At 44.2% G+C, this 27,341-nt stretch overlaps 1 long non-coding RNA gene across 1 annotated transcript in view; it reads left to right on the top strand.

Annotated features, from left to right (window-relative positions):
* Window positions 1–18,586, top strand: part of LOC128352331 (uncharacterized) — a 45,608-nt gene extending 27,022 nt beyond the window's left edge. The window contains exon 3 of the long non-coding RNA XR_008320325.1: window positions 18,469–18,586. This is a non-coding gene — a long non-coding RNA (uncharacterized LOC128352331). The remainder of the gene's footprint in view (window positions 1–18,468) is intronic.
* Window positions 18,587–27,341: the final 8,755 nt, after the last annotated feature.

Raw genomic sequence — 27,341 nt, 5'->3', positions numbered from 1 at the left:
TTAGTTTTTCTTAATAGAAACTGGAGATTGTTCAGAGCCTAGAGAAATCAGGCTGATGTTGTCCAAGGACCAGAGCTTCCCTTCAACTCCCAAGTCTAGCCATGCCCAGATTCCTTAGGAACATCTTTCTCTTTTAGTCCTAGGCATTTGCCAGAACTATAGCAGCATGGCATGGGCCTCCTCACTTAAATATACTTTGTGCCTCTCCCTGAACATTGAGCTTTCATCTAAAGTAATAAAACTCTAGCCCTTTGACTTGTGGTGATCAAAGCATGCAGGCAGTGTTCTACCCAATTGCTCACTAAGAACTTGCTCCCACTGCTCTGCCAATGATTCCCTACCCCAAAGGCCTCCTTCTCATCACAAAACATCTGGCTACAGGCCTGTTCTCCCTTGTTGTGGGTTTTATGGCCAGAGTGAAACCCGAGTGCCTTTACAGAAGGGAGATTCATCAGTTCCCTTCATTAGTTTCAGCAAGATCAGAGCAGGAAGACTGGTTAAGACCTTTCGTTAAAAATAACTCCCACCCACATCCCAAATCCTTTCTGAAACCAACAAGAGCAATGCAAAGAATGGATTACAGCCATACATCACCTTATGCTTGTATGGATCTGTTTTTTTGGTGCTTGCAACAACCAACGCATTAAGTTCTAGACATCATGGTTCTGGCAAAACTTGCTGATTAGTAAGCTTGCCTAAGGTTGCATTGAGATTACACTGAGGGCCAAACTGTACAATATATTAAACACACCATTGGCCTTTGTTTGCCGAACAGCAGCTGGGGGATCAGGACTGGGGCCACTGAGCAGAGAGGGAGAGAGCCCTCAGCTCCTACTGTAGTCCTAATACAGATCAGGTCCCTACACACACAGCTGTTTGCCATGGGTTGGAAACTTCCATTGGTACCAATAGGAACTTTCTTGCTAGGGCAAATGCCAGCTACAGAGGCTCCCAATCCAGATTTGGATTGTGACAGGAGGCAAAGGGTTAAATTGCCCCCCCCCTCCAACCACCACAGTCATGATCCTGACCAGCCCTCCTCTGTGGCTCCTGTTTAGAAACAAAAAAACAAGCATGGGATGATCAACAATGGTCTTAACATAATGTGTAGTTCTGCCCTGCACTCCTTATAGTCAATATAGCTCTTGAAGTTGAACCTGCTCCAGTATTTTCTGTCAGATATCCCACTCCATGTGCGGTTACGTGCTGCTTGTTCTGCTGTCCAGATTCTTGTTTTTCATTAATTACATGAACTATCAAATAAAGAGAATGTATTAAGGTCTTTACCTTGCTCTTACTTCTGGATAAGAAAGTGGACCATTTTGCTGTTGCTTCCCCCCCCCCCCGCCAAGATTGAATTTCTTTTCTTCTGTGGAATTGAACTGAAATTCCATCAACTGTTCCCCAGTCAGTTTTCAAACACCAGTTTGTGACTTGGCGTGAATACAAGATACTGGAAAAAGCAGTTATAAGTAAGTCACTCCCAGTTAATATGTGCCTGGAGTTTTGAAAACATCTGTTACAATTTCCATAACATGAGTTACACGAACTGCAAAATCCACCCTTGATTTTAAGAACAGCACACTTCCCTGTTTACAGAATGGAACATGACCAAAAAAACCAAATCCCTATATGGATTCAACAAAACATCAGCTTGTCCAAGAAAGGATATTTACTTATGAATATTCAGAATGGAACCCTTCATTATAGCAACTCATATATGAATAAGTGAAAAACATACCTGCCAACTGTCCCGATTTACCTGGGACAGCCACGAATTCTCGCCATGTTTCCCGCCTCACAAACACGCATATCAGAATCACAATTTCCCAAAGCCCCCCACCCCCATCTCTGGCCTGCCTCCTGGCCAATTGGAGGGCTCTGTGCTGCACAGGGAGCCTTCTTCTTGCAACCCGACCATCCGCTGTTGCGAGGGTGGGCGGTGGGTGTGTGGTGCACACTGCCTCCAACAGCCTCCCTACCTCCCTGCCTGACAATTAAAAGTGCTCCTGCGCGGGGCAGGCAGGGAAGTAGTAGCAGCAGCTTGCTACTGCCAAGCCATCTTGCTTTCATCTCTCCTTGAGGGCTGCAGCAGCATTGCTTACCAGAGCTTGCCAATGACACTCCGTGCTGCTTGAGCACTATGCTGTGATGCCTCTTTTCCTGGCACTGTTGCTGTGAGACCCTGAAGGAGGTTCCTCTCATGCCCTCTGCTGCCATGTTGCCGTTGCTATTGCCTCCTGTGTGCTGTGTGCCCACCTGTCCTCACTCAGAGCCATCCACCAGGAAGCCCTGAAGGTGTGTATGTGTGTGTGTGGGCAGAGGCGTAACTAGGGAAAACGGCGCCCGGGGCAAGCACTGAAATGGCGCCCCCCCGTGCCCCCCCGCCCCCCCAACATACTACATTATACTTAGGTTTTTCCTCACAAGCGCCCGCCGCCAAGCCAGGCCACTGACTGGCTGCCAGGCACCAGCAAAGCAATGGGGGGGCGCAGGCGGTGCGGAAGGGACCACTCATGGGGAAGGGGGCACCGACGTGCTCCCTTGACTGCTGCAGCGCTGCTGCACTGAGCAGGAAACATTTGTATTAACAAAAAATTTTAAAAAATTAAAAAAAAATTTGGACATGGCGGCACCCCCCACGTGACCAGAAAAGATGGTGCCTGGGGCACGTGCCCCCCCTGCCCCCCTATAGTTACGCCTCTGTGTGTGGGACTCTGGGCTCCCTTGTATATTTCTGGGATGGCTTGGCATAGGTCTTTGATATCAGGCACAGATATGGGGCAGGTTGTGAAGGCTGCGTATATTTGATTTGAAGCAGACTGGTCAGTCCATTGATTTTTAATAGCTTTTTTCCTCTACTGAAATAACGCTGCCAGAGAGAGTCATCTCTATCCACAGAGCAGCGAGCAGCCACGGCAGACACATGACCCGGAAAACAGGGTTAATGGAGCGCTCACTCTGTTCACCTCATTCAAAGGGTAGGGTACTTAGGCAGACTTGCTGCCAGGAGCTGCATAGCTCCCGTTGCTGCAAATGAGCAGCAGAAACCAAGTTGGGCTCCCTTAGCCCAGTTTTTGCTGCTTGTGAGAATCGCCTCAGAGTCTGCCATTTGGCTTTAGGAAACTCTTGTGTTGGACGGACCTATAAAAACTGTGTTTAACATATGTTTTTACCATGTTAAAAAGAAAGAAGGCCTTACTTCGGAGTAGCAGCTTGTAAGGGAACATTTGCAAGCAGGAAATGGGAACCATTAGCAGCCCTTGGTATCTGCATTTCTGTCGCTCATAAACTGGAAGGACTGAAGCCAAAACAGGTGGCTTGGGATTCTAGGGTAGCAACAAAGGGGGGCAGATATAGCTGGCAATTATGGTGCCTGAAGCCACGTGAAACAGCAGTGGGGTCAGAGAAGCAGTCAGTTGAGGCCAGGGCAGTGTTTCCTCTAACAGAGATTCCCAGAGGTTGTTGACTACAACTCCCACAATCCCCAGCCAAAGGCCATTGTAGCTGAGGATGCTGGGAGTTGTAGTCAACAACATCTGGGAATCCCTGTTAGAGGGAACAGTGGACAGCGGTATAGCAAAGTTGGAGTGAGCCCTGGGACAAAAAGAGAAGGGGGCCTCTGCCCTCCCACTTCTTCTTGGGAGAGGCAGGAGGGGGAAAGCAAGCTGTTGCCCAGCTGGCACACCAGCTCCTTCAGGAGCACTCATACCTGCCAAAATGTCCCTATTTCCCCATTCACCTCAACATCGAGCTTGCTTGCACATCCCTAACAGAAAGCATGTGTAGATACTGTGAGAAGGGGAAAGTTGTTCAGTGGGAAATCTGTAATGTTCATGTGCCAGGACTATGTCACTGTTAATACAAATGACTTAAAAATGTTTGTTCTCTCTAACTGTTATATTATGCTTATCTTTGACAATTTTATTTTATTTTGCTTCATTTTACATCAGAACTGATAAGCCTCCCTGCTTTTATCACCCTGCACCTTGTACCTCCCAAGCGGAAGGGGCTGCTAAGTTCCTTGTAAGAGCCAGAAGGTCCAAGATTTTTAACAGTTGCATGACAGTCAGACATTCAACAGATGCAACTTTATCCGAGCGTATGGATAGACACAGTACCTGTTGATATTCTGCCTGTACTTCAGCTGCATGACAGCCAGAATGTTAGCTGGCAAAGTTCTAAACTCCAAATGTTAGGGAAACACCACCTACTGAATTTCTTCCTGTCATCCAGCTGCTAGAATGACAGGCAGAAACTATCCTTGACTTCTTGTATCAGCATCTCCAGAATTATTGCATCTAATTAAGTGGGGTGTGTGGATGTGGGGACGTGGCTGTTGGTGTGGGCATGGCTATGGGGCATGGCTGTCAGGGTGAGTGTGGCTATGGGGGTCGGAGTGGGGGTGGGTGTAGGTCGGGCCCCTAAATGTTCAAATTAAGAAATCCCATGCCAGGTCTGGTTTTTCCTTTCAGTCCACCACTGTCACATAGAGGAAATGTTAGGAAAGGGTCACCACTTTCATGTTCTCCTTGTGAGCTCCCAGAGGCATCTGACTACCCTGTGGCAGCCAGACGCCCTGTGGGTCTTGTTCATAATCATTGTGCAATTCCTTGTAATGGTGACAAGCAGCTGTTGGAAGCAGAATGCCAGCCTATAGGTTCCGGTCTGCTTAGTCTGATGGAAGATACTTATTTTTCGTTATCTGTTGAATTATTCATGTTCTTGTCTTTCTTCCAAGGGGTTCAGAACAGTGTACAAATACTGTCTCTTCTTCTTCAAATTTATTATTACAACAACTCTGTATAGTGGGTTGTGCTGAGAAACAGTGGTTGATCCCAAAGTTGTCATATCAATTTAATGACTGGGGTGGGGGGTAAAGTAAAGGTGAACTGTGCCGTCAAGTCGGTGTCGACTCCTGGCGCCCACAGAGCCCTGTGGTTGTCTTTGGTAGAACACAGGAGGGGTTTACTGTTGCCATCTCCCGTGCAGTATGAGATGATGCCTTTCAGCATCTTTCCTATATCGCTGCTGCCCGATATAGGTGTTTCCCATAGTCTGGGAAACATACCAGTGGAGATTCGAACCGGCAACCTCTGGCTTGCTAATCAAGTCATTTCCCCACTGTGCCATTAGGTGGCTGGGGTGGGGGTGGGAATTTGAACTCCGATCTCCTGAGTCCTAATCCAGGGCTCCAACTGTCACTCCACATTGTCTTTCTTTCTGCCTGCCATGTTACTATATAACACATAAGCCCTTCATTGAAAACGGGTGTGGGGAGGTGACTTCTTGTGGACTTGCCCGGCTGATCATTGGCAGAAAGTAAGAAATAATAAAGCGAAACAATAAGAAGCAAGCCATGCACTTCCCTATCCTTTCTCTTCATATATAAAGCATGGAAATTACACACACATCAGCACAAGAGTCAGAGGTTTCACAAACTAAACAATAAAGGCAGTTTCCTTGATGAATAGGGGATAACATGGGATTTCAAATGAGGAAATAAAGACTGGAGGCGAATAAATAATTCATTGAAGAAAATGACAAAGACGTGTCATTTGGTCAAGATTTATAGTGCTGTGAACAAGTGAAGAAGTAGTTGCAGAAGACCAGAGAGAGTTGTGAGGACGATTGAGCCAGCATGACGCATGCTGCATAGCAAGGACCGTTGGTGTTTAATATACGTTTTCCAGGGAGTTAGAAGGGACAGAGAAAGAACACTCCAGTAATTTATATGCTGAACTGCCTGTTACCACTACAAGGAATTGTGCAAGCATTATGAACAAGACCCACAGGGTTCCTTGCTGTGTTGTATCTTTGCAATTAAATGTATAGCTATCAGGAATGACTGAGGGGGGAAATAAGTTGTTTTGGGTAGAAAGGATGCAACAATAGACTCCAGTCTCAGAACAGTTTATGTTATCCAAGTGTGGGGAAGTACTTACTCTTTTTATGCAGTCAGTGTAATATATAGTGTGGTGTAGTACAGTGATCTTCATTATTTTTCAAGTGGCGGCCACTTGGGCAAAAAAAAAAGGGGGGGAGATCTCTCAGCGTAAGAGCCATTTCTCACTGTGCTGATCTCCACACAGTACTGCACTTTAAGAGAGATGGAGCACTGAGGAGGACTACACTTCCCAGCACTCTGGGATCCAGCACTCAGATCCTCCTACATCATGCCAGGACCCTGAGAACAGAAGCAGTGATGGATCAGAGCCAAAGCCCAGAACACTGTTTCTGAGCTTTGGTTCTGATCCATCACTGCCTCTGCTCTCAGGATCCCAGGGAGGATACAGGCAGAGTGCTTGCCTGGTTGTAGAAGTGATCCCTTCCCATGGGCCTACTGGGCAGGAGAGGAAAGAACCCTGACACAGCACCTGGATGGGGATCCCACTGACTTCCTGCTCTCTTCATAAGCTCCTTGGTCAATGAGGCAGCTCTAACCACGAAATCCTCCAGAGCCAGCTCCCAAGTCTCTGCCTTGTTGTCCTGTTTCTGCTTCCCATCCCAGGTTTCTGTTCCTGCCATTCTGCCCTCCAGTTCCAGCCCATCACTCAATCTCTTTGCTTCTGTATTCCATCCAACTCCAACTTCAGCCTTGACCTCCAAAGCAGCTTCAGCCACTCCCAGATGGTGTTGAGAGTGGAGCTCTAACCATGCTTCTGACAGTACTCCCTCTTTGCTGCTTTATTAAAAGAGTGGAGATGCGAGCTTCAGCACTGAACCTTGGGGCAATTGTGCAGCACATTCAGCTTTGCGATGGATTTGCAAACTGGGGAAAATGATTTTTCATCGAATCAAATAGATTTTCAAAATAGAAACATAATATTACATTTTTAAGGAAACAGGTGATATCTCCACAACAAAAGTGGAAAGGCACTTGCAAACAGATGAGTTAACAGCTACATTAGTCCACAAGCAAACATTATGTTCTGTCTAAAAAGGTTTCTCTTCTTCCACACATCTGGGACAGAAGCTGTTTTATTGCAATCAGTGCAAAGTAATCCTATTTCTGTCATCCGAGCTAACTTAAATCTAAAGACAAATGTTGTACTCCCATTATGAGTGAGAATGAGAGCTAGTCCTTTTTAATCAGAGGCTATGGTTTTCACATGTACCCTCACAAGCTCTTCAAAATTTGAACATATATTTTGCAATTGACTTTGGGTCAATGTTGTGCAATCTGGGCACAGTTTGATTTGCAGTCATGTATAGTTCAGACACCTTCACTGTCTTAAATTTAGTGTGAAATAGGATTGAAATTTTCTCCCCAATATGCACCTGAAAACTGAATGACTGCAGTTGCATCTGAAGTTTTAGATGTGATTGCTCAGGTTTTAAGAATCGCTGCACTGTCTGACCTTTTCTTTAAAAATGTTCTCTGCTCAGTATTTTTTCTATCACAGATTTTTTTTTTTTTTGATGCTGCCATTCCAGCTGAGAACTAAACTGTGCCCAGTGATACTTGTCACTACTCAAGCTTTGTATTTGGGGGGAATTGATGCAGTATTTCACAACAGAGTAGGGATCTGCACAAAACAGATTTTGCATTCTGTTTCAAGCTACAAACAAAATGCAAATGACTGGGACGTTTCAGTGAAAACAGTCATCTAGCCAGCTGTTTTGTCAAAACAACTCAAAAGGTTTTGAGTGTTTTGGCCATAGGGACCAATGTGGAAACTCAAAACACCCCCTTGTTCCCCATGGGTAGCTCAAAGGGACACCAAAATGGGTGGTGTGGTAGGGCATGATGAGTGCTACTGACCTGGCTAACATTACCCGTGCACCACTGAGAAAGGCTTTCACAATGTTACACTTCCCAACTATGCCCATGGCAAATCCTGAAAGAAGATTCTGCAAATTTCCAATGGAACAGCACCTCTGCCCCATGGTGCCGCCCATGTGGTGCTGGCTACTGTTTTACACTGTCTCATCTATGGTGTGATCAGGGAGTAAATGCTGGGACATTATAGAAAAATTTAAGGGTTAAGATGTGGAATGTTTGACTTATCTTGCCAATATGTTTCCATCAAGTTGGAAACACTTGTCATTGCTGCTTTTGCGTTACTTCCTTTTAAACATAGAAATAAATTTGTAGCTGTTGTGCTCTGTCCTAAATTGTAGCATTGGTTTGAGTTTAAGTAGACTGTTGAAGTCATTCTATAGTATGCTGAGTTCTTTCTTGTTTTTCTCTTTCTTTTATGTAATGTTTTATGATATGCCATGCTATGTTATGTTATGACTTGTGGTCACAACAATAAACTTATTAGTTACTTACCTACCACTCAACCCACAAATGAAATGGGCAAATGGATGATTCTTAACAAAAAAAATTAAACTTTCCCCCAAACCCCATGGGATCCTATGAGGGTTTGGGGGAAAGGTTAGAAATTTGTTAAAAATTGCCCACTTGCCCATTTCTTTTGTGGTTTGGGTGGTAGATAGCACCCAAAACAGGCCTCCAAAATGGTGCTCAAAACATTTCTATTGAAACAGGATTGCTCTGCTCCAAGCTTGAAACAGGCCCTTTATTTAAAGGGTCTTCTGTTCTGAGCTCAAAATGCTTGAAACGGCTCATTTTGACATCGAAACGTTCAGCACATCCCTACAATAGAGTAGCTTCAAGGTAGAGTCTATGACCTTGACTGTAAAGTAACTTCCACAACCTTGTACATGTGTAATGTCCTTCTATGGAGTCGGGCCATCGATCCCTCTAGGTCAATGAATGGTTGGCGTGAAAGACCTGGGCAGCTGCTGGCAGCTGCTTTTCAGGCAGGGATCTTTCCTAGCCTTGTTTAGAGATGCCAGGGATTGAATCTGGGGCCTTCTGCATACAAAGCATGTGCTTGCTACCTCAACCTTGGCCATGCCCCTAAAGGAAGCATCAATTCCTTTCTGCGGTACCTCCTTTTCTTCTGCAAATAATTACTTTTCTCCCCTAGATTTCAGCAATTTCAGCATAAGGCTGGGCACCTCCTTCGAACTGTCACCTCACCTTCATCCATGAAGCTGAAATTAAGGGTCAAACCATACATTACATTCACTTGCTTGGTCCTGCTGTGCTCAGTTCCTTTACTCAGCAGTGGTTCTGGGTGACAATGCCACACAGGGAGGAGAGTTTTCTGTAACTCTTTGCAATCACAATCAGGATTTTCAGCTCCCACTGCACAACTCCTGTTTGCTCCAGAAGGAAAACTCGCATTGGAGCCAAGCCCATTTAACAGACAATCATTTTCAAACTTAGCACTACCTGTAATCTGATTTTATTACTACTGATCCTGCTGTTTTATAGCTATTTAATTCTTTTTATTTCTGTGGGTTTTATCCTTTCCCATTGTTCAACATTTTTGCAAGGTGCCTTGGAAAATCTTTTACAGAAGGAGAGAAATGTGTACAAATAAATACCCTATAGTTGCTAGCAGATTTGTGGTATGTTTGGCACTAAACACAGAACACAGCTATTAATCATGCACCAGCTAATCACTGGAGCTCTGCTGCGGAAACAGCTTAAACAGTTGTAAGAACCTGACAGACAAAAGCTGACATTATGGCTTTTGTGGTGAAGTCTTTTCTCAGCATATGTATGCTACAGCAAGTTACCTCTTCCGCACACTCCCTGCCCCAGCAGAAGTGAGGGAGACACACATGTTTTATGAACATGTGCTGTATATCTATAGTGCTCAGCTTGCAATGAAATTTGATGAGAATATAAGGAAGATGCTTATGTACTGTATAAGCCAAACCATCACCACGTTTTGTGGCTACAAGAGAGAACTGAGCCTTTCAGATTGCTTTAGATTTGCTTCAGATTTGCTAATAGGCCTGTGCGAATTCGATCTGATCCGAATTTGATATTGGATTTGGATTCCATAGTTCTATAAAATTAAAAGACCTTTCTGGTTGTAGAAGTCTCAGGTCTCTTTTGTAGCATGTTGATCAACAGAAGTCTTTGGCTTTATTTGATTTTATGGAAGACAAGTGAATTTTAGCCCGTTGAAAAACGGGCGCTAGTAATGCTTTCGGCCCCGCCGCCGAACCGCCCTCCCAGCTGCCCGATCCCACCATTTGTACAGGAAAGAGGAGCTCGCCAGCAGAGCTCCTCTTTCTGCAAAGGCTCTTCTCAAACTGGTGCTTTGAGCAGAAAGGACGCCCTTTCCGCTCAAAGCGCCAGTTTGAGAAGAGCCTTTGCAGAAAGAGAAGCTCTGCTAGCGAGCTCCTCTTTCCTGTACAAATGGTGGGATCGGGCAGCTGGGAGGGCGGTTCGGCGGCGGCATTTTTCAGGGCCAATTTGGCCCTTAGTAATTTGGCGGGGGGACGGGAATGGTGGGATCGGGCCCCAAGGTTTCCCCCCCCCGCCCGGCTTTACTGGCAGCGCCAGGCCTCGGCGGCGGCTCCACCACCGCCTCGGCCAGCTTCCCCGCCGCCTCTTCCCCCGGCGCCTCTCTCCTTTATTTGCGGCGGCCGCTTCTGGCCCCGCTGCCGCCTCACCCGCACTCCCGCCGCCAGTTGCCCCGTCGCGGCCACCGCCACCTCTGGCCGTGGCCACGGCTGCGCCGCCGCCTCTCCCGCACTCTCCTCCTGGCGTAGGCGGCGGCCACTTCTCCTTCTCCCGGCCCCAACATGGCCGCCGGGTCCTGCCGTTCGTGCCTCCCTTGCCCTGTTCTGGGCATGCCCAGAACAGGCCAGGCACGAACGCACGCTTGGTGTCCGTCCACGGACGGACACCAAGCGTTTTATTAGAGAGGACTAGATTCAGAAATGCTCACAACCATAGTCCTAAAAGGACTGTTGTCATAGAGAAAGTTAGCATGGCCCCTGCACAAAGATAACACACAAATTCAGGAAGCAATTCCATATTTTATTTATCTATCTATCATATTTATATACCACCTGATATTTGCATCTCTAGGCGGTGTATATAATTTAAAACACCACACCACAAATATAAAACAGAGTAAAAACAGTTAAAACTATTTCACAGAATAAAAGGTTTTCAAAAATCATGAGATAAAAACAAATTAAACAGTTTAAAATTAATTTCAGTTAAAAGCCTGAGAAAATAGGTATGTCTTGAGAGTCTTCCTAAAAGCAAACAGAGAAGGAGTTGCTCTTATTTTGACAGGGAGCATATTCCAAAGCCCTGGGAAAGCCACAGCGAAGGCCTGGTCTCGAGTCGCCACCAAACAGAGCCACGACAACTGTAACTGGACCTCTCCAGATGATCTTAATAGGTCATGACATGGTTCATGACAGAGGAGACGCTCTCTTAAGTGCCTTGGACCCAAGCCACTGAGGGTTTTATAGGTAATAACCAGCACTGTAAAACAGTGCCACCCAATCCCACCTCCCTTAGGTGACCTAGAAAGATACCATGGCTGCTGGTATTGAAAGCTGTGGAGAGAGCCAAAAGGATCAGCAGAGTCACACTTCCTCTGTCAATAGCCAGTTGGAGATCATTCATCACTTGGGGGTGGGGGAGGGATGGGGCCCTAATGGTAGAGCAGCTGCGTTACATGCAGAAGGTCCCAGGTTCAATCCTTGGCATCTCCAGGTAGGGCTGGGAAAGACTCTTGCATGAAACCTTGGACTGCCACTGTCAGTCAATGTAGACAATACTGAGCTAGATGGACCAGTGGTCTGACTTGGTATAAGGCAGCTTCTCCTGTTTCCAGAAGCCAGTGAAGTTCTTCAAAGCCAGGCTTAGAAGGTGCTTCAGAACTACACAGCAGAGACTCATTGCTGTTTAGCTCTGCTTCTTTAAAGGACTGCATCCTGCAAAATGGGGGAAGGAAAGACAACTCCCTCACAGAGGTCCTTCTGGATCAGAGGGTTCCTCATAGGGGATTGTATTTCCTTCCCCTTCCCCCATTTTTCAGGTTACAGCTTTTAAAACAGCCACTTAAACCCCATTCACATATTATGTTCAGCACTCATACAATGTGTGTACACTGTGCACAGGTACAGATCTGTATGCAGGTACAGTTATTCACATTATGCTGAATGCAGGTACTGCAGTATCTGTAGAATACAGGATACAGATACAGAATATCCTTACCCAGGTTCACTTTCAAAACTAATGCAGGTACAATCATTCACATAAAAACATGCATTTCTGTACAGACATCTGAATGAAAGTACAACATAATGTCCAAAGAGGGCTTTAGTTAAGCAAGAGAAACATTTCTTCCTTGCTTTGCCACGTGGCTACTTTTTCAAGCCTCAGATTGGCTTGGATAAGGAACATAATTCTTTCCTATTTGGGGAAAATAACAGAGCCTCTCCAAGGTGATTCTGGGAAAGTTTGGGCATATCTACAAGGTCACACTGAGTCATTTCAGCCACAACCGGCTGTCTTGGGTTGTGTGCACACATGCACATTTAAATAACCCATGCAAGTTATTCCCTTGCTTTTGTGTACCTGACTACATACGGTATTTGGAAGAAAGAGAGGAGGCCAAAGCTCCTGGTTCTGGGGATTCCTTTTCCCAGCTCACTTTAGCCTCTATTTCATCCCTTGGACATGTAGCCATATTGGAAGTCATTTCAGAGGCTATTCATCTCAGAATAATATTTTTTAAATTAAGATTAAGGCAACCATCATGTGAAGGAAACCACCCATTGTCTGAATTGAGTGGGAGGTAGTTTGTGTTAGACCAGCGAAAGCCAGAAACTGGATCCAATCTCTTGGGAGGTCTTTATTATGCCAGATCAGCTAGAGTCAGAAACTGGATACTTTGCTAAACAAGACCTGTTCCTTGCAACTTTAATGAGACAAAGGTGCCAAGAACTTTATTTAAAAGGATGGCATTTAAACACAATTTCTCAAGTGGTTACTGCAAAAGAATGTGCAGCATTGATTGAAAAGGGATTGAAAAAGGAATTCTGCCACCTAAAGGTTAAACATCACCTCCCACAGCAACTGTGGGTGCACCTGCTTGCATATTTCTGGCAGTTTATCATTAGCTAGGACACTTGTCAGCTCCTTTACCTCTTATGGTTCACAATAATCCATCTTCAGGCATATTTTAAGGCAATGAAAAAATCTTTCTGCTCTTCCACAGCTGCTCAGTGTCATCCAGAGGGTCTTTTTCAAATGGTGAAAGGCTTTTTACAGCTCAGTCCTCAAAAAAGGAAGCATGTGGAACCTGCAGAGACACACTGAGACAAATTTGCTAGACCCTTTGCAGATACAGTCCCTTGCATATGTTCCAGTTTAGACTCCAGTTGTTCAGTGGTCACATTGGAGATTTCAGGAGTCCTTCTTGCCCCTTTTCTATGGATGTGTCAGTAGGTGGGGACAGAATTACTGAAGATGTGTTGTAACCAACCACCTGTACGCTCAATCTCTGCTTGTTCTGGACAAGACTTTGTGTGGACAGAAGAGGTGATTAATGCCTCTCTATAAGAAGGCTCTGCTCCCTCAGTATTGTAGAGGTGGCAGTACATCCCTTATTAAAGAAACTGGCTGACATACAGAGCAAGGGTACCTTAAGACAACAGCCTAACAGAACTTCCCAACTAACTGCACTGGTGCAGCAAGGAAGCAGCAATTTTTGACACCCTCTTCTTCCTCAAGAAGTCCTCTGTGCCATCCCCAAATATCTTCCTGAGAGCTGCACAACCCTTGAGGATGTATTTTTGGGTGGTACAGAAGGCTTTCTGGGGAAGTGGAGGATATCAAAAGTTGGCACTTCCCCACTGCAACATCACAGTTAGAAAGTTCTGTTAGGCTGTTCTCTCACTGCATAAGTGCACCCTTGTTCTATATGTCAGCCACTGATCAAATCAGAGAGATATTTGATTTGAAAAGTTACCTTTTATTCTTTTTAGGGGCAAGATCCAAACCTATAGTGGCATCTGCCTCAGTAGAACAAAAATTATGTAGATCCATTTCAGTCTCCCCTTTGATCTGGTCTGAGTGACTGAAACTGACTTCCTTGCCCTAGTGAATGACTTGTGCCAGGCAATCGCTAGAGGGCACACAGCCCGTTTTATTCTACTGGACCACCCAGTGGCTTGTGATGTGCTTAGTTATGGCATCCTTCTGGGATACTTGACAAGGACAAGTTTATGAGGCACCGTGTACAGGTGGAAGATAGGATTCGGCAGGTAGTGCTGGGGAATTTCCACTCCACCCTTTGGCCTTTGGGGTGTCATAGGGTTTCATTTTGTTCCCCAAGCTTCTTAATATCTGAATCAAATTGCTGAAGGCAGCTAGAGATTTAAGCTTATTAGTCAGTGTGCTGATGTCATGCAGCTCTCGCTCTTGTTCTCTCTCATTTTCAACTGATCCTGGAAAGGCAGCAGAGATGCTGAACCATGGTGCATCAGTTGAGAAAGACGGGATGATGTGGGGAAACAGACCTAGGGCTAGACAAGGCAGAGATGCTGTCTCCTAATCCAGACCAGACACAGGTGCTCTTGTTGAGCTGGGAAAAGGTGGCATTCAACCATTTCTGGAGAAGTCATATCTCATAGGACTAGAGATGTGTGGGCCAGTTGTTAGCCCGGTTTGGCTCAAATCTGGACTGGATTCAAGCCACTCCAGGTGGCTCAGGCTTGATTGAGCCCAGCTGGTTCCGGTCTGGCCTGTGGGCCAGGGGTGTGTGGTTGTGTGTGTGTGTGTGTGTGTGTGTTTGTGATACTTGTAAAGGGGAATCCAGCTAGGATTCCCCTTTACAAGCACATGGGATTCCCTAGCCTAAAAAGGCTTTCTGTTAACTTTAAAAGAGATGGCTGGGGGGGGCAGATTCTTAACTTTAACCTTTAAAATTAAGCCCCACCAGCAGGGGCAGCCACAGCAGCAGTAGAAACTCAGGAGGTGAGGGCTTCTCCAACTGACCCGCCACCCTCCCAATTGATAGTCCAGGCTGTCTGCAGCCCACTTGGAGTGGCCCTGTGCATGCTCAGAGTCCTCTCCAACTGGGCTGTAGCCAGCCTGGACTATCATTTGGAAGGATGGTGGGGTGGTTGGAGGAGCCCCCTTAGCCGCCTTCCAAGTCTCCGCCAGTACAGCGGTCGCATCCACCACAGCTTCATTTGAAAGGTAAAAGTTAAGAATCCAACCCCCCGCCTGCCACCTCTTTAAAATTGAAAGCTTTTTAAGGCTAGGAAATCCTCTGTGCTTATAAAGGGGAATCCTACCTCCATACTGACGCAGCCTGCATGCCGGTTCTGTGAACCAGGGGCACTTCGGTTCAAACTCTGATTGGCACCCCCCCACACACTTTGGGGACAAGTTCGGTTTGACTATAAGCCACCCAAACCGGGTTGGCTTGTTGTGTTGGCTCCCATATCCCTATGAAGCATCAGGTTTGCAGCACAGGAGTTCTCCTTGATCCAGAACTTTCAATGACTAAGAACACCTTTTTATGAGCTTCAGCTATGTGCCAGCTGTGATTGCTCCTGGAAAGAAGTGACCAAATCATGCCCTGCTCATCTCCATATTGGACTATAGTAAACTTCCTTTTCAAGTCTATGCAGTCCCTTGCTTCATGTAGCAAGTTAAGCCTTTTGTATATGGCTTTTGAGAATGGATGATATTTGGTAGTGTCTCTGTTGGTTCTGATGTTTTGTTTTGTGGATGTGTTTTTATTGCTGCTATGTATCCCACTCGATCCACCCCCATTTTGTTGATTTTCTATTTTTTTTGCTTCGAATGGTAAGTCACTGTGTTGATTTTTTAATTGATTTTTGATTTTTTTACAATCAAGTATATACTTACTTACTGCTTGGAAATTGCCAGGATCAGAGGAGAGCTGGTCTTGTGGTAGCAAGCATGACTTGTCCCCTTAGCTAATCAGGGTCCACCCTGGTTGCATATGAATGGGAGACTAGAAGGGTGAGCACTGTAAGATCTTCCCCTCAGGGGATGGAGCCACTCTGGGAAGAGCAGAAGGTTCCAAGTTTCCTGCTTGGCAACCCCAAGACAGGACTGGGAGAGATTCTTGCCTGCAACCTTGGAAAAGCTGCTGCCAGTCTGTGTAGACAATACTGAGCTAGATAGACCAATGATCTGACTTGGTATATGGCAGCTTCCTATGTTCCTATGATCCCAGGGCAGGAACACTTGGAGGCAGTAAAGGATGTTGTACGCTCAAAAGCATTTCTCTGTGCTTTCCCCACAGCAGTGGACCAACCAGCTGAACTGCTGTTGAGAGAAAGCAGCTCCCCCCAGTCACCCAACTCATGGCACCACTATGCAACCCCGGCTCCATGGATGAACATTTAGAGGCTATGCATGACATGAGAATGCTGTCTGCATATTTCACCGGGGATATAGTTAAAATTTAGAACAGTCATTTCCAGCATGAAGGACAAGGCAGGAACAATCTAGGCAAAGAGCAAGTAATTACATGAGGATTAATTGCAGCACACCGGTGAGACAGAAGCAAAGTAATTAAAGCTACCCTCAAACCACCACATACAGTGACTCCAGGGGGTGTGGGAAGCTACATAAGAAAAGATTGTGCATGTGTGTTTATCAGAGTGGGTGGGTGGGTGGCGGGGAGAGAGACAGCTTACTTACAGACTGTCAGCCCAGCAGACGGAGGGAAACATCGCTGCTCAAGTTGTCAAGGATGGAAAGCAAACCAGGGCTCCTCCCTGCAGGAAACCTCTGGCCATTCTGGTGGAATTAATTTAATCTTAATGCCTCAGCATCTTAATTATATATTCTCCTTGTGCAAACAGCTATTGCATGTAATTAGAGCCAGGTTAATTACAGTACCAGTCAGTGGGAAGCTATGCACCCCCACCCCCATGTGTGAAGGAAGCAACTCTCTCGCCTGTTGGAATTGGGCAGTGGGTGGACAAGAGAGAATGTACAACTCTACTAAAAATGACAGCGATTAAAATCTTGACAGAGGCTTCTATGCCTTGTGTGAAAAACACCTCTCCCCACGCATAGCGTTAATGGAGAGTGACAGCATAACTAACAAAACTTCAGGATACTCTGTGCTTCACAAGGCAACTCGCCAAGCTGCTTTTCTACAAATTGAGCATTTACACTGAATGAGCAGCATTGCTTACTAGTGAAGTGGTGTTTGTTGAGCCGGACTGTGACGTTCACTACTGCTCTCAGCTCATCTAGTACAGTAGCACCTAGAAAGCTAATTCACCATTTAAAGCCTAGCAGAAGAAAATTCCAAGATTAGCTGTTCAAAAATTTGGAGATCAGAATTTCACTATTGATTGGGTGTTATGAATTCAGCACATTCACGCAATATAGGCTGGTCTTGCTATAACAGCAGTTAGAGAACTAGTTGAAGTAACGGCAGGACATGAAAATCATGTGTTGTGCTTATGAAATCTCTACCATCTAGATGTTACTAGGTTCAGGCCTGCAGGCAGGGGCGTAGCAAGGTTGGAGGGGGCCCAGAGACAAGAGTTTAAAATGGGCCCCTCGCTGATATACACACACAAACACACTTCACAGTATATAGTGCACTCACACTCACATCCCCATTATGAATATGGTGAAAATCTAGTTCACATGGAATCTAGTTTTTTTACTCTCTGCTCCTGCCGATCTCCAAGAGACTCAACATAATTCACAGGGAGTGCAACATGGGTGGGTGGGGAGTCATGTGATGTGCCTCTGGGGGGCCCCAAGACGACTGCCTCCCCTTGCCTAATAGTAGTTACGCCCCTGCCTGTAGGCAAGGCAAAGGAGGAGTAGAATTATCCATGTTTAAAGCAACTAAATACAGAGGGGGGATGATCTGGGGTAGAAACATGTATACATTTATCAATCATTTTAATACCACCTTCTATTATTTATTAATAATAAACCTTATATTTATTATTATTTATCTATTTGGTTTATATACCGCCCTTCCAAAAATGGCTCAGGGTGGAATATAAATCAACTCAAATAAATCTGTGCATCTCCACGTAGTGTACAGAGTTAAAGCACAACAAATGTAAAACAGAGTTAAAAGTTAAAATTTCAGAAGATAAACAAGCAATCTCATGAAGTAAAAACAAATTAAATTTCAGTTTAAAGTCTAGAGAAAACAGGTGCGTCTTGAGGTTCTTCCTAAAAGCAAACAGAGAAGGAGATGCTCTTATTTTGACAGGAAGCATATTCCAAAGCTCCGGGGCAGCTACAGAGAAGGCCCCATCCAAGCTGCCAAACCAGCCAGTGATAACCGTAACTGGATCTCTCCAGATCTTAATAGGCAACAGGGTTCATGACAGGGAAGGCACTTTCTTAAGAACCCTGGACCTAGGTAATAACCAGCACTTTGTATTTCACTTGGAAAAATATTGGCAGCCAAGGCAGTTCTGGTCCCTTCAGGTTGCCCAGAGACCAGTATGGCTGCCACTTTCTGTACCAATTATTTAACCTTTACAATATTTAAATCTATGGGAAATTATCAAAGTCAGGGAAGGCATGGGAGTCTTATTCTTGGAATAGTGAGTATTATGTGTATGGTAAAGTAGTATGTCTTATTTTAATTACAGTGCTTTGCTGAGATATGTAACTGCCACTGCTTGGAGTAAGAGGGGAGACCAAGACATTTCCTTCAATGCCAAAAGAAAGATTTTGCAGTCAGGAACATGGATGTCAAGCAAAAAGGGCTTTAATTACCCTGAGTGTTATTGTGAATAGTTTTCATTTAAGTGTTTTTAAGTGGACAAACATATGCACTGGAATTTGTTAGAAAATAGCATTTGATGTTTCTTTGCACAGTAAGTAGAGAGGGATACCTTTGTTCCCCCAGGACATACACTGTAGTTTGATGAAGTTGCTTCGTCCAAGGCTTTATTAATATTAAATAATGGAAACTAAAATAATGCTTTTTGTGATGGCAAAAATCCTCTTTGCTCTATGGGAAGTGTGGCTTCTATACATTAAAGTTATTTTTCCCACAGATAAAAGAAGCAAGGTAGAGGAGAAAGTAGTTATATTCATGAGGCACTGGAGAGGGAGCTAGTATTTATTTTAAGCACTAAGTATAAATCAACTAGCAGCTGCTGTTCTCTAACACAAGTCACCAAAAGGACTGGTAATTCACATATTGCCTTTCTGCGATGGATCCCAGTATCCAGGATACTTATACAAGGGGCCTTTCAAGAATGTAGATCAACCATCTTTGCATGTATATGGTCAAGGAAACAAGCTCCCCCCTGACATATTTAGCTTTGAAAGGCCAGGCTACAAGCTCTTTTGCATTGACAATGATAGATAGTTCCAATAAAAGCAACTGTGATCCCTAAAGTGTAAGGCTTCTCAATAGGTGCCAAGTTTCCAGCAGTCATGGAGAAGTAACACAAAAGTAGAGGTCAAAGCTTGAAAGAAGATGTGGGTGTACACACAGGTGGAGGAGATGAAGTCATATGGTGTTTCATATCTGAAATAAGAGGTGCACCGCACCAGGCTCAAACTGGCTGGAACTTGCATTCTCCAACTTGAACCACCCTTCTGTCGAATCCATAGATGGCTATCCTACAGCAGAGACCCACAGATGTCCCTCACTGCTTTACAGCAAACCTGGTGAGGAGCTACATGGTACATGGACCTGGCTTACAGCATAAAGTCATGTTTGTACTCCGGCCTCATTGATGTGTGCTTGACTACTGTTCAGTGTAGCAGGCTGGAGGCAAAACCACACTATAGAATTAGGGAGGGGATGACATACCCTCTCAACTTATTTGCAGCTCAGATGTCAGAATGTTTCATACCACTGCTCATATTCCAACAAGCTGCACACAAGAAGATATAGTGATGAATCTGAGATTGTAATGGTGGGAAGCAAGTGGGATGATGGCACTCTTTTCAAGCCAGTTCTACAAGCTGTTGGACAGAGGCAGCAATTTATCAGTCAGTGCAAGGACTGCAATATAGAAGTGGGTGCTCCTTGACACTTGGTCCAGACATTAGATTACCCTTAAACTCATGTTAGAGCAGCTGCCACTGAAGTCAAGCCACAGAATTTTGCTGTTAGGCAGGCCAGCTGTTAGTTCTTCCTGTCTATTCCTCCTGTGATGGCAATTCTCCCCTTCTCTTGTGCCTTGAGGAAGGGGAAGAAGTAGCTATCTGGAAGATAGAACTTTAAAAACAACAGGTTGCTTACCTGTCAGCACTGGAAACCACATTCTCCGCAGCCAGTGGGGTGGCACTAGAATTGCCTTCGTGGGTTCCCTGCTCAGTTTTTGTAGGACTCGCACTATCAGCAGGATTGGCGCAAAGAGGTACAGAAAGATCCCTGCCCAACATAGAGCAAAGGCATCTCCAAGGGAGCGGTGACCCACCCCCATCCTGGAGCAATATGGGGCACTGGCAGTTCACCTGGCTGGCAAAAACATCTATAGCCGGAGTTCCCCAACGCTGAAACAAGTCTTTAAGAGTTGGAAGGTGCAGGGTCCATTCATGGGAGGTCACAGGAGTTCGACTCAGGGAGTCCACCAGGATGTTTGTCCCTGAATGTGAAGTGATGAAAGCTCCAAGTCGTGTGATATCGCCCAGTGCCAGATCCGTAAGGATAGAGAGTGCAGGGTTCTTGAGCCTGTACCCGATTCCCTGTTCAGTAAGCTTTGACAGTCATATCGTCTGTGTGGACCTGAACGTGATGGCCAAGAAGGGATGGTAAGAGCCCCTTCAGGGCCTTGTAGACTGCCAGAAGTTTCAGGTAGTTGATGTAACTCCTGGCTTCCAAGGGCGACCAATGCCCATTTATCCAATAGTCTAAAACATGTGCCCACCAGCCCAGTTTGGACGCATCTGTCATGAGGACTATCAGTGGCTCGTCTGAGGTGAAAGGAAGGCCCACCTCTAAATGATGATGAGAGATCCATCAGCAGAGGGACTGCAAGACCATCGATAGCAGATTAAGGTGTTTGTTCTGTCTGTTGAGCTGGGGGTCAAAGTGATCCAGGAACCATCATTGCAGCACTTGCATCCATAGTCTGGTGTGTGGTAGGGCCGAGGTCATGGAAGCCATGAAGTCCAGCATATTCTGCACTGCATGGGCAGTCTGTACCAGGTGAACAAAGAAATGTCTGGCCAGGCGCAGTATTGCAGATATCCTTTCTTCTGGGAGGAATACTCTCATAGCAATTGAGTCCAGAAGCACTCCCAGAAAGGGGATACATCTAGTTAGTGTCAGCCAGGATTTCTCTAAGTTTACTTGAAGGCCCAAGTCTTCCAGTAGGGATATAGTTGCAGCTACTTGTTGTTCTAGAAGCTGTGGGGACGAACTCATCAGCAACCAGTTGTCCAGATACAGGAAGACACTGATGTTTTGGTGGTGGAAGTAGGTGATCACCACCACCATACATTTTTTGTGAAGACTCTTGGGGCCAACGAGAGTCTGAAGGGTAGAGCTTTGAACGGATATTTGTGTGGCCCTACTTGGAAATGCAAAAAGTGGTGCTGCTGTAGGTGGATGGATATATGGTAGTAAGCGTCTTTTAGGTCGATTGCTGAAAACCACACACCTGGAGACAAGAGGAGCACTACTTCCGGTATAGTCACCATGCAAAACCTGGTATATCTGACAAAGCGGTTCAGTTCCCGAAGGTCTAGAAAGGGGTGCAGGCCCCCATTGGACTTTGGAACCACAAAGAAGGGTGAATAGAAACTGCTGTCGAGGTGACCTGACACTGGTTCTATCACATCCTTTTGTAATAGTGCATCTAGTACCTGCAGGAGTTGCAGCATCACTGGAGTACTCCTCTCTAGCTGAGGGGGTGGTCTCTGAACGAAATATGGCATATCCAATGGCATATCCAATCCAATTTATGGCATATCCAATCCTGATGATGGTCAGCACCCAGTGGCCAGTAATTCCCACATTTCCAAATAGGGCTGGAGGCATGTTGTGGGAATGAGACAGGAGGAGTCACTGCTGCTTGGTGAAGGAGGATTGTTTGGACCTCTGTTGAAGCTTCTGGGTGGAGTAGGAACCAGACTTTCGGAAGGAGCCTGGCAATAATGCAGGGACATAAGTTGCATTGGGTGAGGGGAAATAAATGTATCTCGTCCCCCAAGGCCCCTTAGCCAGTGTCCCTTGCCTTGCCTGCTGCCCTCCTCTCCTGGTAGTCCTCCTGCTATGGCCAGGGGAGTCTCCGCTCCTCAGCTGTTCGGTGGGTGGGCAGGGCTTCCATTGAGGCCTCTCTGAAGATGGAACTCGAGTGCCGACAGGTAGCAAGGTAGGAAGGAGTGAGGCAGGGTGACCAGTGCTGGCTGCCCTTGCCCACCACAGCTCTGCCCAGCTTTTGACTCCTCAGCTTTAGTAATGGAGGTAAGATGTGATTTCCTTTTTGTGGTTATTCCCCCTACCCCCGGATATTTAGAGATTGCTTGCCATAGAGTTTTAATATAAGATGGGAGGAAAGTAGGGCAGATTGAAATGACTCTGAATATTTAATTCAGAGATTGAGGAATTTTCTGGTTTAAACTATTGTTTTAATTTTTTTTTTAAAAAAAGTAGTTCCACCCTGATATGGAAGAATCTGCCCTTTGCCTTCATAAAAAACAACAACCCCATTTCAGCCCCAGCCTTTCGATCACCTTGTATGACTGGGCATAGGGCTTTGGTTCTGAGCAGAGAGATGTGGGAGGAATATGTATATTTAAACTGAAGTGGATTGGACAAATTGTTGGTTTTAAATATTTTTAAAATTAAAAAACCATCAAAAAGTCCTATAAGTGGCTTGTTTCATGACAAAATTACAAAGTCCATTATTATTATTATTTTACATTTTATATCCCACTCTTCCTCTAAGGAGCCCATAGCAGTGTACTACATATTTAAGTTTCTCCTCACAACAACCCTGTGAAGTAGGTTAGGCTGAAAGAGAAGTGACTGGCCCAGTCACCCAGCTAGTCTCATGGCTGAATGGGGATTTGAACTCGGGTTTCCCCGGTCCTAGTCTGGCACTCTAACCACTACACCACGCTGGCTTTAGGTTTCAGTGAAATGTACTTCCAGCTAAATGTGGTTAGATTTGCTAACCACATTTAGCAAAGGCTGCAGTTCTCTACAAACGTACTTGGAAGCAAACTGTACGGAATTAGGATTTATGAGAAAACATACATAGGATCGCATTGCATGGTTGAAAGTCTCCATTGTTAATCAGTAGTGAGGGGCCCATTTTAAAATCTCTTCTCTAGGTCCACTCCAACCTTGCTATGCCCAATTGGCATTGCTTTCTTCCCATCTACTATGTTTTACTGAAAGCACTGCTGGATTTATCTAGTGCATCTGTAGATGTTTTTGCAATTGTCCATTTCTTTGTTCACGAATGCAATTCTGCCCCAGTCCTGTTCTTCAGAGACATAGCTCATGCTCTAAATTTTGAAGATCTGCTCAAGATACATACATACATACACCCAGCTATCTTTGCCTTAATGGACTCATATTATCTAGCTGTATAAATATCACAAATGCTTTTACACAGACTTATTTATTTACTTAAACGTTTATGCCCTATTTCCCTCTCCAAAAATGCAGCTAGCAGTAGGGGAAAAACTGGCAGAGAGCAACAAAATTTACAAACTAAACACAGGGAGAACAAAAACAGCAACACAACACCACTAAAAATTTTAAACACACTGTTTAAGAACAAAGGTTTTAAACACTGACAAAATATTAACAAAGAGGAAGCTGATCCAGCTTCTCATGGCATTGCACATGCCCTGCTGAATCAAGCCAAAGGCCCATCTAATCCAGCATGTTTCACACAGTAGCCCACAGGCAAGAGGTGAGAGCATGCCCTCTCTCCTACTGTTATCCCTTTGCAACTGGTATTCAGATGCATCCTGCCTCTGAGGCTGGAGGTGGCCTATAGCCCTCATACTAGTAGGCATGGATAGACCTGTCTTCTGTGTATTTATCTAAACCCTTCTTAAAACCATCCAGGCTGGTGGCTGTCACAACATCTTGGGGCAGAGAATTCCATAGGTTGATTATGTGTTGTGTGACAAAGTATTTCCTTTTATTGGTCCTAAATTTCTTGGCAATCAGTTTCGTGGGATGACCTCTGGTTCTGGTGTTATGCGAGAGTTAGAAAAATGTCTCTCTATTAACTTTCTCCGCACCAGGCATGATTTTATAGACCTCTGTCATCTCTCTCCGAAGTCTTTTTTCTAAACTAAAAAGCCCCAGGTGTTGTAGCCTTGCCTCCTAAGGATGGTGCTCTAGGCCCCGATCACCTTGGTTGGCCTCTTCTGCACTTTGCATGATACCACCAACCAAACTTCAGAAGACAGAAGAACATGTAAAAAACTTCAACAGATGATCTCAAGATGCAGGCAGATTCATATGCAGCCATTGACACTTGGCCCCAAGCCATATAGGGCTTTAAAGACAACATGCAGCACCAGATAGTGTCTTCCCAGAAAATATGTAGCCAGCCAGCTTTGGCTACAAAGTATCTCCAGATATCCCATACATTACCATAAATCATATCAAGTCTATGAGGTATAATATACAATATATCATTTTGAGAAAACTTTCCTTTAAAATAAACAAAATGGTATGACATGTTAACAATCCAAGACAATTCCTCATAAAACCTATTTGAAGATCTTTATCCATTAAAAAAATGCAACAGGATTATCACCTACGCTAATCAATAATGAATATATCTTACTGATTAAATGTTTAGTTACAATTCAGAAGTACTTTTAGCATGCCAAATAGACTATATTCAGCAATAAATCTAAGAAAACATTCCTAATGTATATTTTAAAAAATGAAACAGGAGGCTTAGGTCCATTTAAAATACAACTTTCTTGTTATTGATCAAGTTTTAAATCTAGTCAAATTATTCATTTTCTATAAAGAAAACCTCTTAAATCCTCTTGTTTCTTCCAGCTGTTCTTTTTAAAAAAAATAAATAAATCTATTTTTAGTCTAACAAAAGGATTTATTACAAGTTGATACAAGTGACCAAAGACAAGAAAGATTAAGCACACATCAGTGAGCGGAATCCAACCTGCAGCTCAGATAATTATCACTTTTGCAAACTGCCTTTCATTTATTAGAGGTATTTTAGGATGTGCAAGAGAACTCCACTATGATAGAACCGTCACTAAAAGAACCTCAAAGTAAACCTGATTAAGAATGGAGTTCCCAGTTTATCAATGAATCTATTTAGGTTTAACAAAAAGGTCAGAGTTCAGTTTGCATTCTCCCCCATTCTTCATCATCAATCATCATCGTCATCATATAATCTTATTAGGAATTCCATTAGGCATAAACACACATTGTGTTTATGCCTAAACACAAATAGAGATTGATTCCCCCCTCTAAAGATAGCTGGGGCAGAAGGAAGAGAGAAGAGGGTAGCTTATTTTTCTTGCCATTATTTCATGATAAGTTTAAAAGGTATATGTAAGGAAATATTTTCTGATCCATAAATATGAATTTATATTGTAAAGAATTAATCTTAAGATAGAACATCTTGTAGAGAAGAAAGTGGAAAATTACATTTTCATAGTTGATGTTATGCCTTCCTACCCATTCTTAATTACCAGGGTAATCACGATTTTATTGAAATAGCTTTTAAAAACAAAAATAAAATCAGTATCTTCTCTTGGAACATAAGTACATGATCAGTTCTGCGTTCTGCAATGTTTGCTGCTAAAGTAATATTAGAACTATCGGATTTAGCCCATTACAAACACACATTTTAGTCCTAGTTCTTGCCAACTGAGAAGTAAATTCTTTGAAAAGTTGCTGCCCAGCTGGGTTCCAGAAAGTATTATATATAGACATATTAAATCTAGAGAACTGAATGCACAACCAAGTTCACTGTCATGTATGGAAGGCAAAAAGAACATTAGGTGGAAGCTGTTCCTGAGTAAACAGACATAATAAGCTTTTACAAAAAGGATATAGAAAGAGTACTTTGTACTCATCTTATATAGGTTTGTTTCTTACTCTTATGATGGAGATAACTTCTCCAATTAGACCCTTGTTAATTCATACTTGGGAACAGAGTAACAAAGCTGTTGCTGAATTATACCTGGATTATGAAACAGTACACACTTCTATAATTACATGGACCTTTTAACTCTGGGGACCAACAGCAGGGATCTTCCAGTCAAGAGCCATAAACAGATCGTCACTTTGTAACCCAAATTAATAAAACCTCCCAATTACCAGCTGGACAATGTGAAAGCATGAATGTACAAAAAAGGAAAAAAAGAAAGAAGAGAAAGAGGTTCATCTTGACAAAGGGAAAGTTTGTGGACTGCAGCTACTATAGACTAATAAAACAAGGAAGGAAAAAAACACCCCTCAAAAACAAGGAGTTTTTATTCTCGTTTGGGAAGAAAGAGCCTTTTTCTTTGTAAAAAATATGCATTGAGATCTTGTCCATGAAAACAAGTCTACTAATCAAAGGAGTTCTATAAAAAATTGGAACTGTGTGGCATACAGATACCCTGTCCTGGCACTGCCTTACTTCCTGTGCAGAGAGCAGCAGCAAATCCAATCAAGGATCATGTTGGGTGACCATCTGACTCCCCTGCTGGGATACTGGCTCCAAGCTGTAAGCCAGGTGGCAGTTATGAAGTCAATCCATTGTAATATTGTTAGAATCAAGGCAGCAGAAATGTTGTCACAATTTTGGTTGGGTGCACTCTGCATGCTATGGGGAAGAATTGCTATTTGTTTCAGCTGGAACATAGACTGGTGCTTTTAGAAGACTTAAGAGACTGCACAAAGGACTTGTATGGTATCTCTTTAACCTGATAAACACTTCTCCGACTCAGCAAAATTCATTATTCACATGTACATGTACAGTGATGTAGAAAAACCAATTGAAGAGATGAAATACCTTTAAATTTGTTCTTTTCTGGATATGTGGTTTTCACGGTAGGCATAAAGTATAGCCACAAAAATGCATGAAGGTCATACTGTGTTTCCCACTCCCACATAGCTTCCACAATATTGCCTTCATTGATTCATATGGAATACAAAAAAAGGATGAATAATCTTGGAAGCCAATCAATAGGGGGCATAGATTGCCCAGTATACCCCCATCAAGCGTTCTTGTTCTGTTGGCATCACTACTTTCTGCTGTACCGTCACCATGCCTCAGCATTTGAGAAACCAAGTTTTAAGACGAACAACATAGTAATGGATTCTATCATTGTAGACATGTGCAAAGTTAGTTTACTCAAGGAAAACAGCAAGCGTTAACAAAAATCTATTCCCGTTGACTCCATTCTACCCTGTCCTTTGAATTTTCTGCAGTACAGCTGGCACTTCTTTATGCTAGCCAGATCCCCAATAGTCCTGCACTGAGCAGTAGGTTGGACCAGATGGCTTCCAAGGCACTCACCAACTCTGACAGCATCCGGACTACTCTTGTCTCAGCAT

The sequence above is a fragment of the Hemicordylus capensis genome, chromosome 3 (assembly GCF_027244095.1).
Source record: "Hemicordylus capensis ecotype Gifberg chromosome 3, rHemCap1.1.pri, whole genome shotgun sequence".
NCBI classification, from domain to species: domain Eukaryota; kingdom Metazoa; phylum Chordata; class Lepidosauria; order Squamata; family Cordylidae; genus Hemicordylus; species Hemicordylus capensis.
This window is presented reverse-complemented; position numbering and strand designations above follow the sequence as displayed.